Source organism: Manis pentadactyla, chromosome 3 (genome assembly GCF_030020395.1).
Source record: "Manis pentadactyla isolate mManPen7 chromosome 3, mManPen7.hap1, whole genome shotgun sequence".
Classification (NCBI taxonomy): Eukaryota; Metazoa; Chordata; class Mammalia; order Pholidota; family Manidae; genus Manis; species Manis pentadactyla.
In genome coordinates this window covers 148,493,368-148,511,707 of record NC_080021.1, presented here as the reverse complement: position 1 = coordinate 148,511,707, position 18,340 = coordinate 148,493,368, and the positions used below count along the sequence as shown (strand labels likewise).

General features: G+C 42.9%; 1 long non-coding RNA gene across 2 annotated transcripts in view; it reads left to right on the top strand.

Annotated features, from left to right (window-relative positions):
- LOC130682980 (uncharacterized) overlaps nt 1-18,340 on the top strand; it is a 62,090-nt gene that overhangs the window by 11,291 nt on the left and 32,459 nt on the right. The window contains exon 2 of one of the 2 annotated variants that reach the window (XR_008996500.1): nt 2,001-2,129. This is a non-coding gene — a long non-coding RNA (uncharacterized LOC130682980). Of the gene's footprint in view, nt 1-2,000; nt 2,248-18,340 lie in introns of those variants that run through there. The other variant, XR_008996499.1, reaches the window with a different exon arrangement.

Genomic DNA, 18,340 nt, shown 5'->3' with positions numbered 1-18,340 from the left:
TCTAGATACTGGGGATATGACAATGAGGAAAACAGATAAAAATCCCTACCCTCCTGGTTCTAATGTTATAGTGGGAGGAGGCATATGATAAGGGTAATAGTAAGAAGAACATATTAGGTGATGATAGTACTATGAAAAAACTGAGCAGGGAAGTAGGATGGAAGCTGTAATTGGAGGGGATGCAGTTTTAAATGGAGTCAGGGACAGCTTCACTGAAGAGATGGCATTTGAAGCAGAGACCTGAAGCAAGGGAGAAAGCAACCCAGAAACTGTCTGGTGGGGAGGGAGCTCTACATGCAGAAGTAGCTTAACATAGACCCTTTGCAGCACATGCTTCATCTTAAAGAAAACTAATTAATTCTCTTCACCCTTGTTCCTTGTTTTGTGATGTGTGGCTTGCAAGTTCAGTGGATGTTCCTAGTGAAAATTATATTCTGCATGCGAGTCAACTTGCTTCACTGTTCAGGGCAGAAAATCAGTTCTCCATCCCAAGATCTATATAGCTGTTCACCTTTGCAGGTTTTTGATCCTAGGGGAATCTGGGAAAGTGTTTTTTCTTGTTTGTATCTATTTTTGGCAGACAATTCAAAGGCAGGTCCTCTTGAGAGAATTTACAGTGAGGCAATCTGGAAAACACACCATCCTTTTTCATTTTGTAGAACAAATTGCTGAATGTGTAATGTAAAATTCGGTCCTTCAACTCTTCCCTCCCCACTTCAGTATTTCTGAAAGGATCTCATCTCTATTAGTTAAATAAAGATAGAACAATAAATGATATTCTCAAATTTTATGGGTTTCTCTAACCTCCCTATTTCAAGCCTCTCTTTCAGTGGTTTATGAATATATTTGCCTCTGATTAAAAGTTTGAGTTTTTCACTGGTTATCTTAAAGCCAGATTGGCAAAGTGGGTATGAAGGCCACTGGAGTCCTTGTCATATGAAAAATAATGGCAGGAGAGAGGACCAAGAGAGGGCTCTGTGTATTGAAAGGTCTGTCCTGGGATGCTGTGGCCTCTTCTCTTTGCTCCACTGGAATGCAGAGTAAGGACAAAAGACTGGACTCTGTGCCTAGTCAGATTTTAGCTCAACATGAGGAAAATCATTCTAAAAGACTTAACCTTCCAAAAGTGGAGTTGCTTGCCTGTGAGGTAATGAGTTTCCCATTGCTGAAAGCATTCAAGCTGAGATTGGATTGCTGAAAAGTACTCGAGCATTCAATCTACCGGCAATATGAAGGAAGTATTTCTGTATCAGATGTTGAGTTGAGTTAGATCAACTTGAGGGTCCTATTCATGCCTTTGTGATGCTATGGCATGACATAAAGACCCTGACTCAGCTTATTTCCTAAGTTTGTTCATAAACAGAAATGCAAAGTATAGGGCTGATGGTCCTGCCAGTCCCTTTATGAAAGAACTTCAAGTTCCTGAAAGGTGAAATGGCAAGATGAGTTTAATGAACGAATGTCCCTTTGACACCTGCCTCAGACAGTGAGCACCTGTCAGTCTGTGGTGTGAAGAAAGTGGGACTCACCCAGCAGCAGGGCAAAGTGGAGGGCAGCAAAGCTTCAGCAGGCTTACGGTGTCCCTGCCTCCAGTTACTTCATCTTCTTTGCATGGCAGCACAGTGACATCATTGTAGATTTATGGAAAGGCTAGGGCTCAGGAAGACAGCTAGCATGCTAACTGTCTCTCTTTAAAAGATTTTATATTTTATTATCACAAATTTAACTTTATGGAAACACAATCTCATAAACCTTGATTTACAGAAGGACAGAGAGGTGGAGCAGAAAGAGCCTTGGAGCGCTGATCTGGGCTCTTCCATCGTGGTGGGCCTGTTGCTGTTGACCAGTCTGCTTCCGTCCAAAGTGCGGGATTATATGCATCTACCTGCTGTTGAGGTTGGCTTGCTTTGACCAGTGGGGTATGAAGTGGCACATACACTGCTTCTGGGCAGAAGCTTTAAAAAGCCAGCTTGTCCTTTACTGTGTTCTTTTTCCCACAGCCACAACTCCAGGCAGTGGTCCCGATGGTGCTGCTTCACTTACCTGCGTGGCAGAGTGGAGATGAGGCAAAGAAGGGCCACAGCTGGCTGTGATAGTCAGGTCGCAAGGGTGAAAAAACATCCTTTGTGGTAAGAACTGAGATTTCTGGTGTTTTTTTGTTATTGTGGCGTAACTGAGAGTGTCTTGACTGATACAGAAATATATTAGCTTTGTAATAGCTGAGAAATAATGTAGGTGTCTTAATGATTGTGATGATTATGTGAACAACAACAATCGGTACTTGCCATGTGCCAGGCATTCTGTTGAGTACTTTCTTCTCTGCAGCTACTTGGTGCAATATGTATTGTTAATATAATATATATTTCATAGATGAGGAAACTGAGACAGGGAGTTGAAGTGACTTGCCGAAGATTACACAACTAGTGAGTGACAGAGATGGAGTTCCATCTCGGTCACGACTGAGTCTGAAATCTGGGCTCTCCAGTGGTTTCTGAGTTGCCTGCCTCTTCATTGCTCCAATTCTCAAACTTCTCATCTGTAAAATGAGGCTGGCAATACCTAAGTCCACATTACTTTTCCTCCTCGTGATGCTGTTTTGAGGACAGATCTGGATGGAGAAAGGCTCTCTGGTTTTTTTCTGTGACCCAGGAAAATGGAAGCAGAATCTAAAAACAGATCCCAGGAGGTGGTTGGCTGTGGGACATTTAAACTAATAGTAAGTTACCCTTGTTTGACCCCTTTTGGCCATACACCAAAGCAAGAATTCAGTACAATCTGATCAAACCCTGGACAGGCTGTGATCAGCCACTGTGGCTCCGGATGGCTGAGGTAAGATGAAAGGCCGGGGCGGAAGCCGGCCTCACAGCTCAATTACAACAAGGCCCTGAGAAAAGTGGCATGGCCTTAGCGTTTCAGGGACGGCCCAGAGGGGCCAGAGAAACTCGTCTCCCCTTAACGGTCTGAATGAGTGCATGAGACACATAGGGACGGCACTCCAGAAAACCCAACGAACAGCCCGGTCTGGTTAGTTTATGAAACGGTAAGTGGATTGGAGAATGTCATAACAAACCACAAAAGACCACAGAAATAATTGGATGCAGCTTTTACCCAGATTGTTGAGATATCAGCTGTTCTTTCTGAAACAGTCTGAGAAATACAACATACTTGGAGTTTTGAAAGCCCCAGGGGAGAGAACTGAGAGGCCCTGTTTTTTTCCCCTAGCAAACTTATGTTCCTTCTTCAAGCATCTTTCCTCAAAAAACTGGCCATCTCCTTTGTTTTCTTTTATAGAATTACTATGTATGTGTGGGGTTTCATCTACTAACAGTGTAACTGAATTGGTCCTTCCTAGCTGGAATTTGTAATAGTTGTATGATTAATCCCATTTACTTCAGACTTTTGGGGAAGGTGGTATTATTTAATTGGATTCAAAATAAGCAAAATTATCTACCTATCTGGGTTATATTAAGCATAAGTGTCTGTGTGTATGGTGGGTGGGGGGAGAGGAAATATTCGGCTCGGAATATTATATTCATGGTAACTGAAACATCTGTATCTTTCCAAATTAATAGCCATTCCAGAGTTTTGGCAGCAGTACCACAAGCTGATGAAAATGAGTATGAGAAGAGAAAACAAATAAATAAGGGTGTGGGGTGCCATCTCACGGTGGTGATTCCTTAGTAATTATTGATGTTGAGTATGTTTTCATGTACGTGTTATCGGCCATTTGTTTATCTATTTTGGAGAAATGTCTATTCAAGACCTTTGACCATTTTTAAATTGGTTTACTTGTTTTGTTGTGGAATTGTAGCACTTTAAAAAATATATTCTGGTTATTAACCCTTTATCAAATATATTATTTACAGATATTTCCTTCCAGTCTGTGGGCTGCCTATTCATTCTGTTGATAATGTCCTTCAGGCACAAAAATTTTAAATCTTGATGTAGTCCTACTTATTTTTTTCTTATGTTGCCTGTATTTTTAATGTCATAGTCAAGAAAACATTGCCAAATGCAATGCCATGAAACTTCCACCTATGCTAAGAGTCTTACAGTTTTAGCTCTTATTTTTAGGTCTTTGATCCATTTTGAACTTATATTTATGTCGCGTTCTTCTTTTAAAGGAGACAAAGCACTACATTCTGCAGATGTAACTTGCTCTGTTTAAGGCATTGTGTCCGGCACTCTGTGCAACTTAGATAAATGAAACATGATTCTAACCTCAGGAGTTTAAAGGATGAAGACACAGTAGCCATGCTATGAAGCAGGAAGTAGCCTTACAGGAGAGGAAGCAATAAGCTAAGTTCACTCTGGATTCTTATAGCTACACAGGAGCTTCCAGTTTTGTAGTGTATTTTGTGCAAATCATAGGCCAATGACTGTACGGAAGGTCACAAAATGGAGGAGAAGCCTGCAAAGGTACCATGAAAGACAGAGCCAAAGTCCATTCCTGCTTGGCACCACTGTATCGAAGGGGCTGCTTACTGGCTTTTATCACGGTCTCTAGGCTGGACCACAGCCACAGCTGTCAGTTAGCCCTGTCCGGTCCAAGCCCCATCAAACAGTACCTGAGGGGCTATTCTAAATCCAGATTCTATAAAATGACACAAAAAGGTTTGTTGAGAAAGCTCTTATATAAAATGTAGAAGCATTTGCATATATATACTGACAACTTCTTATTAAGTGAGGCTAAGGAAAATGTCTTTATACCCCTTTTGTCTGGATCCTCTTCAGGAGGTCCTGGTTCCACATGGCTTCTTGATTTGTTTCTTGGTTCTCTGCGAATACATGTTGGTCCACATAATACTAGTCACTACCTTGGCTCAGAACAGCTCTACTCATTCATCACAGTGAATTCTCAGTCTCTACCTTAACATTTCTTGACATTTAAAGAATAAAAGTTTTATGACGTCATGTTAATCCTTTTTATTTTATCCATAACTTTTCATATCTCAGATTGTTTTGTATTCGGTGCACCCCTAAATTTAAGCCCCACGAAAGCAGGGAGTGTCTGCTGCTCATTTATTTCCCTACTGTATCTCTAGCACTTAGAAACTTAACTTGGCACATAGTTGGCCCTCAGCAAATATGTGTTGAATGGATGAATGTATTTGTAGGATTTAGCTGTTTTTGTTCCTCTTTGATACTGCACAAACCTGTGCAAATTAGGATATCTGGATGTGCAATGTTGTTCTAAACATGTCCTTTCAAATACCTTCTTAAAATGTGTTCCTCTCTGTGCCCCTCTGTGGGAGGGTTTTTCTATTTCCCTGGTTCTTTTGGTAGGAAAAAGATAACTTGTGAAGTGAGTATCATAAAGAGGCTCCCTGCTGTTTTGGACGTGTAATCCCTCTCTGGGCACTTGCTGCGCTATATTGTTAAATGTCTAGCCTTGCCTTCACAGCGGGATTCTTTCACTGCCTTTCTGAAGTTATATGTTTAGTTCCTTAATTCCTTCTGGCAACATACGTCACAAAGCAGACTGCCTGCTCTGCCAGTAACCAACACCCAGGTAACCTGGGCAAGCTATACCATTTATTTGTGCCTTATTTATCTCAAATGTAGAATGGGGCTAGTAGTACCAATATTTAAAATTGGTGGGGTCAGGTCCTGTTCTAAGCATTTTACATGCCATAGGCTTTAATGTTTAATAACAATCCTATGAAGTAGATACTATCATTATCCTCATTTTATAGAAAAGGAAATTCATGTACAGAAAAGCCAGGTGCTTCACCCCAGGTTTCATAGATACTAAGGGGTGGAGCTGGAGTTCAAACTCATGGAGTTAGACTCTAGAGCCGGCACTTGGGGGCGTATCTCCCTCCTCAAGGGGTTGTGAAGGGGATGAAAGGGAAAAGGGTAGAGTGCTCGAAATAGTGCTTGAACCAGACTTAGTGTGCCTTGGGTGCCAGTCATTCTTGCTTATGACTGACTCCTCTCCCTCTGCTACAAATACAGGGGAGACGTTCTGAAGACCACAAACACCAGTTGAAGACAGCAAAGGAACACAGTGAAATTAGATAGAGGATAAGGATATTTTAACTGGGAACAGTTAAAATGGGAGAGTGAACCCTGAGTCGGGAGTAGAAGATCTAAATAAACCCAGGTTTTACATAATAAGGCAGCAGAGAAATTTAAGGCCTTTGATTGAGGGAGGCTGACTTTGAGAAAAGTCTGTAGAGCAGTGACAGCTCTGCATGTAATGCCCTGAAGGACAGAGGAGGGTGCCTGAAAATGGGGGTCGGAGCCTACCCTCTGGTTGCAGCATACCAACTATAGGATGAGATTTCCATAACAGAAGTGCTGGGCAGGTGGGAGTAGGGGCAGGAAGGAGAATTGTTCCAATCCCTGAATAAAAAAATCCTTTGTTTGTTATCCTCTGTATGTTTATTGTATCCTGCAGGTGTGTAAGGTCTTTGAAATTCCAGTAGGAAGATGAATGGAGATGATTTCTGTAGGGGAGAGGCAAACTACCAACCTCAATAGATTAAGGTGATTGGATACGGTACCTTAGTAGAGAACAAGGAAATCTACTTAAAGACTTATAGGATCTTTCCCATATATTAGGGGAAAAAATATGTTTAGGTTATAGTGTAGCACATTGCCAAGAAGGTTGAGATCCGAGAGGTGACACACAAAAATACATGCAAAATAAATTATTTCAAAATTTGACTTAAGAATGTAGGCATAAAGATGTCTAGCCTTACATAAAACACCCTGGAGTTAGAAAGTTCATTTTTAGGAAGAGTGGGAGAGAATGTTAACTTGATAAAATCTAAACACCCAAAAGAAAAACTATTTAACAAATAGGAAGTAAAAATGGAACATTGTTTAAGTTTGGGAGATGTGATGGGATGCCACTGAGATGCTTTTCTCTGTGACTTGACTTTACCACCCCACTCACTGCTTAGGAGACTAGAACCTTCCTTGGATAAGCATCTCATCAAAAGATCAGCTTGCCTAGTTCTTAGAGGAATGTACGTCATGATAAGAAAACATGGGAGATCAAGGTGGTCATAACACAGTGGAGGGTGAGGTACAATCCTGGATCTTCTGCTTTAGACCAAGTTGGCATCTCCAGCTTTATTTTGCATATGAATCACAAGAGGACCTTTCTAAAATGCAGATTCTGATTCCCTCAGTGGTGGAGTTCTGGTTCATTCTGTGGGGGGTAGGGGTTAGGGTGGTGTGGGGCAGGGGAGGGAGGTGGGGAGAAGGACCTGAGGTTCTGCATTTCTAACAAGTTACCAGGTGATGGAGGAGATTCTGGCCCATGGACTTCACTTCGAGTAGCACAGGTAGACCCCTTGTGAAAACAATGGTGACAGTGGAGAAAACATGTGCAAATTTGGGGAGAATGTAAGGAGACACGTATGTGTGGCATGTATGTGTCAGAGAGAGAGTCAAAGTGGGGGAGACAGAGAAAGAGACAGACAGAGACTAAATTTGACTCCTTTCTGTGCAGCTTTAGGATTTTAATGAGAGAACACAAATAGGAAGAAGGAGAGGAAGAGTGGGGTGATGGTAGCAATTTGAGAATAAGGCCAGCACCCCAAGATGATTAGTGTCTATGCTCCATTTTACCAGACATCCCTTCTAACCTTCACTGTTCTTCCTCATGTAATGGATGTGTATACCCCATTCCCTCTTCCTGAAGGGTTTTATCCCTGCCTTCACCAGGCCTCTTCATCTTTCAGAGGCACTTCTTTCATCAGGTGAGATCTTCACAGCATATAGCTGTTTTCTTTTTATTACTGCTTTCATACTTATGAATGTTCATCATTTTCTAAGTACAGGGATGTATCGCATTCGCTCCTTGTGGCGGTGACGACAGTGATACGTACACAGACCTGGTTCACTTCAGTTCTTTATTGTTACTCGGAAGGTCGGGAGAAGGTGAGTGAGAAGAAGCAACAGCCGGAGAGAGCGAGTGAGAGGAAGAATGAGAGGAGAGAGAGACTCTTTCTCTTTCCTGCTTATGCCTTATATAAAGGAAGCTGGCCTATGGTGATCAAGATCATGCGTGACCTTTAAGCTGATTGGTAGCATGCCTTCTGCATGAGTTGAGCACGAGCGCGGAAGCATGGGGCAAGCCTATAGGAGCAACTTCCTTATGCTAATGCCACCAAACCAGGAAGGGTGGCGCCCAGGAAGCGGGCACCATCTTAGAGCATTGGTCAGCTACAGTGGAAGGGCGGTGTTCAGCCATAGTGGGACTCAGCCTTGGCCATAGGCCGGCCCCTACATCTCCCCCTTTTTTGTTTTTTAACACAATGAGGCTCGGGGACCATGCCTGTCTTAGGTTGTCAGGGAGGCGCAGCATCCTTACCCGTCATAGGGCAACAGACAGCTAAGGTCTGCGCCCTGTCTTAGGTTGGTATGCGTACCTCCTGATCTTACCCGTCTTTGACTACTGGTCCAACATATTGAGCCACACCCTAGAGGAGATGCCTTCCTCTACAGCTGCCATGGCCTGCACCAGAGCCATCCGCACTTCCCGATGTTGCCGTTGCATGGAACAGACTTTTCTCCCAAGTAGGAGAAGACCTACAAGGAGTAATATACCCATAACACCCATGCCTGACCAGGCTTTGGTGGCATTTAGCATGGCTTCAGCAAACTGAGCTACAGACAGCGCCTCTACCTTTTGGGAACTAACATTCAATATTTCTAGCTGTAGCTGAGTGGTGAGCACGTCAAACTCACTGGACCAATTGGTGGATAACATCTTGCCCAATTCCCTGGACAGATTGGCAGCTTTAGAGAGGTTATGAAAAGGAATGCCAGTAACACATAGAGCTGTCAAAGGGCAGATATGGGAGATTAAGTGTACTATTGGTAGAGAGAAAGGCGGGAAAGGTATGTGCAGTTTCAGTCACCGGGAGTGGTAGAGGCCAAGCCTTCACCAGACCCCATAGTTCTCTGGGTTCTCCTATCGCCTGCTGAAGGATCAGTAGCAGGATCAGCATCAGTGGCATCGGCATCTCGCACTTCCGGTTCTGGTCTTGCCACTCTCCGTGTCAGGCGTTCAGGCACCCAGATGGGATTGTTTCGGTCCTGTGGGAAAACACAAACAGAGCCTCGGTTCCAGATTAACACTGGATCCGGGCCTTTCCATGATCCTTCCAATACATCCTTCCACATAACTGCGGGCATGTCTTTAGGCCTGGAACGGCGATTATGCCGCTCTGCTGCACTGTGGCCATCTTTGTCCAATGTCAAAAAATTTAAAATGAATAATATGATGTTAAGTTTGTCTCTGGGGGATCTGAAGTCTGCCCCTATTCCCCCTTTTTGTTTATAGAGAGCATTTTTAAGGGTCAGGTTGGTGCGCTCTACCACGCCTTGCCCTTGAGGGTTGTAGGGAATACCTGTGGTATGGGTGATATCCATTACCCTTAAAAATCTAAGAAAGGATTGGGATGTATATACTGGTCCATTATCAGTTTTTACATGCTTGGGCTTTCCCCAGGCTGAAAACGCCTGAAGGCAGTGAGTTATGACATCTCTAGTTTTCCCCTGTATGGCAAGAGGCGAAAATGATGCCTGAGCAGGTGTCAACAGACACATGAATATATTTCATCTTGCCAAACTCTGGAATATGAGTGACATCCATTTGCCAAATGTGATTGGGTAGTAGTCCCTTTGGATTGACTCCCTCTGAAATGGTGGGTAAGAGTGTAACACACTATTTACAACTTACTACTATGGCTCTAGCTTGGTCTCTAGTAATATTATATTTTAAGCGAAGGGTGTTTGAATTAACATGAAATTGTTTGTGAAATTGTGTGGCTTGTTCTACAGGGTCAAATATCACTGAGATGTTAGACTCACGGGTCAGGGCATCGGCACATCTGTTTCCCTCAGCAATGGGTCCTGGGAGGGAAGTGTGGGCTCTTACTTGTCCAATAAAGAAAGGTGTTGATCGATCCCAGATCAGTTGTTGTAGCTTTCTAAAAATACTGGCAATGGGGGAAGATTGGCTAATATAACTTACATTCTCTAAGATGGACACAGCATTCACATACTGACTATCTGCTAGAAGGTTAAAAGGTTCCTGTGAGAAAAGTGTAAAGGCTTGTGCTATAGCCAACAGCTCTGTTTGTTGGGCTGAAGTGGTTGGAAAACTGAATGTCCAAGACTGGTCACCAGTGACCACAGTCCCAATGCCATTCTTTGACCCATCAGTGAACACCACCTTAGCCTTGGGTATGGGATTACATCTTGTGTTTTTAGGAAAGATGACGGGATTAGAGAGGCAGAACTGTAGCCAAGGATGTTTTGGGTAGTGGTTGTCAAAGGAAGCATTGGTGATGGTGTAAGCAACAGCCCATGCATCACAGCATGCAGTAAGACATTCAATCTGCTCAGCAGCATAAGGTGTTATTATTATGTTTGGGGGAATCCCAAATGTTTTTATAGCTGTCCTGATTCCCTTGATGATCAAATCAGCTATACTCTGAGGATACCATCTTAATGTTTTTCCTGGAGAGTGGGCCAGATATACCCAGAGAATTGGCCCTTCCTGCCAAAGTACCCCTGTTGGGCTATTATTACTGGGTATCACTATAAGGAATAGAAATTTGCCATAGTCTATTCTATCTACCTGGGCAAGCTGCAAGTGGGATTGGACTAGGCTCAAGGCTTCCTTGGCTTGCTTACTGAGAGAGCGCGGAGATGATAAATCAGAATCGCCCTTCAGTGTCTCATATAATGGACTGAGCTCTTCATCTGTAAGCTTTAGGAATGGCCTTACCCAATTTATATCTCCAAGGAGTTTTTGAAAATCATTGAGGGTGCTTAGATGATCTGTTCTTATGATCACTTTTAATGGTCTAACAATAGTATCTTCCAATTTTATTCCTAAATACTGTTTGGTACAAGTTACCTGCACCTTTTCTGGTGCTAGTTCTAAGCCCCATTGTTTAAAATGTTCTTGCAAGAAGCAGAGGCCTTCTTCTACTACACTGTTCCTTTCATGACATAAGAGAATATCATCCATATAATGATAGATAATCACTTCAGGGAACCTTTTTCTAACTTCTGCCAGGGCCTTATGTACAAACAATTGGCACATAGTAGGGCTATTCGCCATGCCTTGTGGCAACACCTTCCATTCATACCGCTCATCTGGGTGACCATGATTGACGGCTGGTACCGTGAAGGCGAACCTTTTACAATCCTCAGGATGAAGAGGGATGGAAAAGAAACAATCTTTGATATCTATTACAATGGTCTTCCAATCTTTTGGCAGGGCCATAGGTAATGGTAAACCTAATTGTACTGATCCCATGAGAATCATCTGTTTATTTACAGCTCTTAGATCATGCAGCAATCTCCATTTTCCTGATTTCTTTCTTATGACAAATATGGGTGTATTCCATGGGGAAGTAGAACTTTGAAGATGCCCTGTGGCAATTTGCTCTTGCACTAATGTGTGGGCTGCTTCTTTTTTCTCTCTGGTAAGGGGCCACTGAGGAACCCACACGGGCTCCTCTGATTGCCATTGTATTTTTAATCGTCATCTGCCCTCAATGGCCCCCGAAGAAAAACCCAGTCCTGTACCTCTGAACCTACTGGGTATCACTCCTGAGAGTGGGATAGGTGTCTCTCTGCCAGTCAGGTTTTTTCCTATGCCTCCGGTCCTTGTATAGCCCTGCTTCCGCATTATGGATTTTGCCTGATCGCTATAAAAGGTCTCTGTTGTTAATTTGAGGTTCATTTGAGTCAGTATGTCTCTTCCCCAGAGAGACATAGGTATGTTCAGCACATAAGGTTGAACCACTCCCTCATGTCCCTCCGGGTCCTTCCAGGGGAGTGTGGCAGCACTACATAATGGGGCTTGAGCTATGCCCAGCCCTCTTAGAGTCTGAGCAGCTCGGTTTAGAGGCCAATCTTTAGGCCACTCAGCTTCCCTTATAATGCTGTGATCTGCCCCTGTGTCTAATAGTCCTAAGAAGTTCCTATCTCTAATCTTCAGGACAAGCATAGGCCTGTCTCCCAGCTCCATTGTGAAACAGGTCAGAGGGGTCCCAGATGATCCAAATCCTGATTGACCTCTTTTCATGTTTTTATGTCCATATTGTCTATGCTTACTAGGAAGCATAAGAATTTGAGCAATGCGGTCTCCAGAATTGATGGCTGTAACGCCTCTTGGGGAGGAGACCATAATCTTTACTACTCCCTCATAATCTGGGTCAATAACTCCTGGGTGTACTATCAATCCTGCTTTGGTTGTGGAACTCCGGCCCAATAGGAGTCCCACTGTATCCTTAGGTAATGGACCTTTAAAATCTGACTCTACTAACTGCAACCCCATCTCGGGTGTCAATACGAGTCTGGTGGTGGCACGGATGTCCACTCCTGTGCTCCCTGTGGTGGCTCTCCTTGGTTCTTCAACTCCAAGCTGGATCCTTGATCTGTCAGATGAAAATGTGTTCTGGGAATTTGTTGGATCACCCCATACATTTGAGGGCCCTGAGGTGGGGGGCCCGGCCTCCCGTTTTTTGCCTGCTGCGGGGGTAGTGGGCGTCCCTCCACATCTACTACTGATCTGCACTCTCTTGCCCAATGGTTTCCTTTTCTACATCTGGGACATAATCTCGGTTGTGGTTTGATGTTGGTCACACTGGCTCCTCCTCCGCCTAATTTCGGGCAATCTCGCTTTAAATGACCCATCTGCTTGCAATGGAAGCATGCCCCGGGAGGGGTACCCCTGCTACGCGCCTGTTGCAGTCCCTGAGTTATGGCTGTGGCTATCACTTGTCCTTGCACTACACTATCATTGATGTCTCGGCAAACTTTGAGGTACACATTTAAATCTTTATTTTTCCAAGGCCTGATAGCTTCTTTACACCATTTATTTGCTTGCTCATAGGCCAACTGTTTTACTAGGGGCATGGCTGTATCAGCATCTCCAAATATACGGCCTGCGGTTTGCATCAGTCTCGCCAAGAAATCTGCGTAAGGCTCATTTGATCCTTGGAGTACTCTGGATAGTTGACCCTGTAAATCACCAGAGCTCTGGAGTGTTTTCCAGGCCTTGACAGCTGCTGTAGCTATTTGCATATACACTGCAGGCGGGTAATTTATCTGATTATGCTGTCCTAAGTAAGGTCCTGTGCCCATCAGCATCTCTAGGTTCCACTGATTGTTCCCTGTGGCAGCATTGCGCCGGGCAGTGTCTTGAGAAAGCTCTGCCCACGCAGTTTTGAATAGCAGGTACTGACCTCCAGTAAGGCATGCTCTGGCTACATTAGCCCAATCATCTGGTGTTAGATTCTGAGTGGCTAATGACTCCACTATGGCCACAGTGAATGCTGCTTGCACTCCATAGGTGGTGGCAGCTTCCTTTAGGCTTTTTACAAGCTTAAAATCTAGGGCTTGATGGTATCTTTGCTGGGTGTTTGGATCTTCTATTACTGGGAAGGCTGCATTCCCCTCCATGGTTAGCTATTCCCAATTGTTCTTGGCACCCCTGGCCACCACAACATGAGTAACTCTAGTAAGGGGGTGGCTCTGCTCTATAGGTTGGAGAGCAAAATGGATGATTTGGGGTGGTTGGCACAACTCTTCTACCTTAGTACTCTTATTGGGGAGAGGGGCCGAACTAGTCTCTCCTCCCTCTCTGCTTATTCTCAGTTGGCTCAGTGAGGGGTACAATGTGGGCCGATGTCCTCTCTGAGAAGCCCTAGCCTCTAACTCTTCTCCTGATAATTCTTGGTCCTCTTCCTCATCAGAGGACCCCCCCTGTGTAGATCCTCTTTCTGATGCTCTCGCAGAGGCTCTTTCTTCTTTCACTTCCTCAAGAACCTCCTCTCCTTCCCTTATGGCCTCTCTACAACTAGGTTTATTCTCCTTTAGGCAGCTCCTAACCAGCCCCCATATGGGGAACGTCCCAGCCGGGAGCGGCTCCCTGCGATCTGTGTTGCGCAGATCCTCGCCTAACTTTTCCCACACGGGGGTAGTGATTCTTCCTTCATCTAGGAACCACGGAGCATGCTTCTCTACCGTGTGGAGGAAAGCCCTTGCGGTTTTTGTTTTTAATGGTGTTCCGTTGGCCCTTAGGAGTGCTCTCAAAGACTCTTCTGCTCTCAGTCTAGACCCTTCAAACCCCATGTTAATAGTGAAGAGATTAAGATATACTCCTGATGTCTATAGGTAGGGGGCACTCTTATCACTAATTTACATTCGTCGCTATACCGCAAACTTTCCTTGCTTTGTCGCTATCCCGTGAACTTTCACTGGCGCCGTTACTTCATCTAACATACTTAGCAACAACAAACACAATAATAAGCACAAAGATGAACAAGACGAACAGACAGAATAGAAATCCCCACCTCGGCTGCTTACTTTCGTTTTGCTTGTTGATCCACTCACCCTCCTCTTTCGAGGTGCCCTCCTGAACGATCCTTCCGAATGGAGTCCACTGGTACTGCTTCAGGGTAAGAAGCTCTATGGTGTCTGCGTCTGCCAGTTTCTCCTCTGGGTGGTTGGAGAAAAATTCCTGGGTTTCGGCACCAGATATCACGTTTGCTCCTTGTGGCGGTGACGACAGTGATACGTACACAGACCTGGTTCACTTCAGTTCTTTATTGTTACTCGGAAGGTCGGGAGAAGGTGAGTGAGAAGAAGCAACAGCCGGAGAGAGCGAGTGAGAGGAAGAATGAGAGGAGAGAGAGACTCTTTCTCTTTCCTGCTTATGCCTTATATAAAGGAAGCTGGCCTATGGTGATCAAGATCATGCGTGACCTTTAAGCTGATTGGTAGCATGCCTTCTGCATGAGTTGAGCACGAGCGTGGAAGCATGGGGCAAGCCTATAGGAGCAACTTCCTTATGCTAATGCCACCAAACCAGGAAGGGTGGCGCCCAGGAAGCGGGCACCATCTTAGGGCGTTGGTCAGCTACAGTGGAAGGGCGGTGTTCAGCCATAGTGGGACTCAGCCTCTGCCATAGGCCGGCCCCTACAGGGATGTGTCTACCTTGTTCTTTCTAGCCACTTTAACGCCTAACTCAAGATAGAGTCTGGCATGTAGTATGTGCTCAGTAAACATTTAGAATGAATAAATGAGGTAGTATGAATGCTTACATATCCTAGATTTTCTGGGTATTAGGCCTTTCAGACCACGTTTAATCCCAAATGGTTTGAAAAATATAATCTTGGAGCCATCAGAAAATAGTAACAGGATGAGCTGAGGGGTAAAGGAAGGGAAAACAGTGAGTGGATACAATTAGTCCAATGTAAGTAATTTAAGATAGGAGAAAAGCATGGATTTAGCCAAAATATGTAAGAGGAAATGATCAAATAATAATATGAACAATACAAATAATATCATTTTCTTAGGCATCTGGTATGTGCCAGATACGTCACCATATATTCAGCCTCACTTTCTTGAATTCTCACAAAAATGTTAGGTGGATACTGGGTGCTGTAAACTGTGGCCTATCGTGAGGGTAATAATTTACCCAGGTCATTTGGCAAGGAAGTAGTGACGAGGGCTCAAGTTCAGAAGCTGAGTGAGATGCCTTGGACACTTGATCTCGTGATTGCCGACAGTGTGATGCCCAGGGTCCAATGTCTGCCTTCTCCAGAGGCCTGTCAGCCCTGCGAAAGCAGGAATGTTCCATTTTGGTTGTCTCCCCAGCAGCCAGCATGTTTTTCCACTTATATGTACTCAAAAATAATTGTTGAATGAATCATCAGTCCAATTTGAAATAATGTGCTTTCTATTTATTGCATCTAATAACCCATAAAATACTAAAAAGAAACTTTGCCAAAAGGCACATGTTTCCATGCCCAATCTTGAGATAATATTTCTGAAAACTCCATTAAAACAGCGTTTCTCAACCTTTTCTTCAGTATCCATCCCCCCTCCACCAATAAAGAGCCTTTTGAGATGTTTTTTCCTCAAAGCCTCCCCCACAAAATTCTAATACTATAGTTATATATATAGTTATATATATTATGTATTTCTTTGTTTTATATGTAATAAAAGTGAGATTTTTTTTGCCCTTCCCAACCCAACCCAAAAACTAATTCCACCCCCCGGTGGGAGTAATATTGCTCTGTGGAAAATGCATGGATTAGAAGGATGCACATCAGAGTAAAAACTTTGGAAGCACTTAAAATATGTTTTATGTTCATTTAATAGAGAGCAGTAATGGCAGAAATTGTCAGTTATTTTGCATACCCATTCTTCTCTTCTTAAGTAACCAATTAAAAAATTTTAACTAAGCACAACCATCAGACTAGAGGACTACATATTCCCTAGATTCCCCTGACACCTTCCCTTCGGCTAGCTGATCACGATGACACTGAGCTAACACTACTTTTCTTAACCTTCCTTATAAATGACCTTTGGCCATCTATGGCCAATAAGCTATATGCCATGGCAGAGAAATAAATGTCTATATTATGCTACTATATTTTGAAGGCCTATTACCTACAGCTGAACCTAACACTAACTGATACAAATCCCATTTTCATTACATCTTAAATTATTAATTATTAGTTCTATATAATTAATTGACATTTATCAGGTTCCATTCCTTATAAATTTTTCAGGATTTCTTCCTATCCACCTCCATAATTTTAATGACTTGCATTAAACTTTTGTAGAGGTATAACAAAAAAAGTCATGATGCTTTGTATGTGTATTTGCTACAAATCATGATGACTATTAGAAGTTCACTAATTTTGAATTTATGACTTACAGTCTGTATATAATTGAATTTGAAATAAGAGGAGTTCTCAGGTAAGAATTTTATTGAGTACCCAGGAATAATCCAAATATTTTTGGAAGAGAGAAAAGGAGGAAAGATAATATGATTAGAAAGTCAGAAATGACAAAGATCAGGTATTCTTCAGATTCATTTAGAGAAGAAGGAAAAAGAGAGGAAGCAAAGAAATATTTGAAAATTCATGTTGGGTTGCTTTGGGTTGGCAGAAAAAATAAAGGTCTGAAGGTCAAAGTGTTAGAAGAAAAGTTTAAAAATATAAGCCCTTGTGGAAAGCATAGATTCCAGACTTAGTTGTGGTTGTGCTGATTTGAATTAGGGATTTGCCCAGAAGACTTGTCACCTGCAGTCTTGGTAGAAGAGCTATCAATTATTTAGCTTAAGAATAAGGGATAAGAGATGATACCAGGAACTGGACTTTTTTAAGTTATTTTTTTATTTGTTTTTTGTTTCATGATTTTTTTCTGGGAATTTGATTGCGAAGTCTTTTATAGTAGTAACCAGCAAAATGACTCACAATGAAGTACAAAATTGGGCAATAAAATTGTAGACCTCTTAGAGATTTTAAAAGAAATAAAATGCACAACAAAATTAAAGAGTTTGGGTGCTTTGTAAAGCCGAATCAAGAGAAAACATTAAACACGATGGAGTTTTTGCTTAATTTAAGATGGTATAAACACATAGGTTTTCTTCCCAAGTCATAATTCATTTGAAAAAATGTTGTCAGATATGTTATATGGAGTGCTTGTATAGTAGACATTGTTAGTATCTAACAAATGGCCATTCTGGTTAACTTTCTTGTTAACTAAACTTGCATTTTGATCAGAGGCAAAGTGCCCTAGCCTAAGGACCCAGTCAGCCTTGGTCTAAGTCAGTCGTGGAGCTCCCTTTCCCCTTTGTCAGATTTTCACTTTCCCAGCCATTCTTGCAGCCAGGAGTAGTCATGTGACCCAGTGCTGATCAATAACCTGGCAATAGGGTGTCTGCTAGGAAGCATTTTTGAAATACTTCCCTGTTCCAATGAAAATACAAGGTTTTACAAGAGGAAATCAGTTCCCCTTGCCTGTTTTCCCCTGCTTGGTATTGTGGTGTAATGATGTGTTGACTGGATCTGTATTGACCAATTTGTGACCTTGAGGTGACAAACAAGAATACAAAAAGCTTACATGTGGAGGTTGATGGACTTTAATTTTGTAGAAAGCCTGTTCAATTTGGAGCCTGAGTTTGGAAGACATTGAGATGTTAACTTGCTCAGTGGTTGGTCTTGGATGGATTCTGTAGGCTTGACAATGCAGTGTGAAATAGAACGTGGAAATAACTAACTGGGGCAGCAAGCATTTCCTTACAGATAGTAGGGCAGACCAGTTTGCACTGAGACTAACCTCTCTCCCAGCTAAAGGGCATCAAAGGCAGTGAACAGGCAGTTCTAAGCTCCCCTGAATTAGTGAATTCCTTGTACTGATATCATCCTTTGACACCAAATTTGGACATATTCTTAAAAATAGGGAACACATTGGAGAATCACTCACTTGCTTCCCTGGGCTCATGTGCATCGTTTTTCATTTTTAAGAGTTTGACAGTAAGTACAGAGCATGGCAAAAT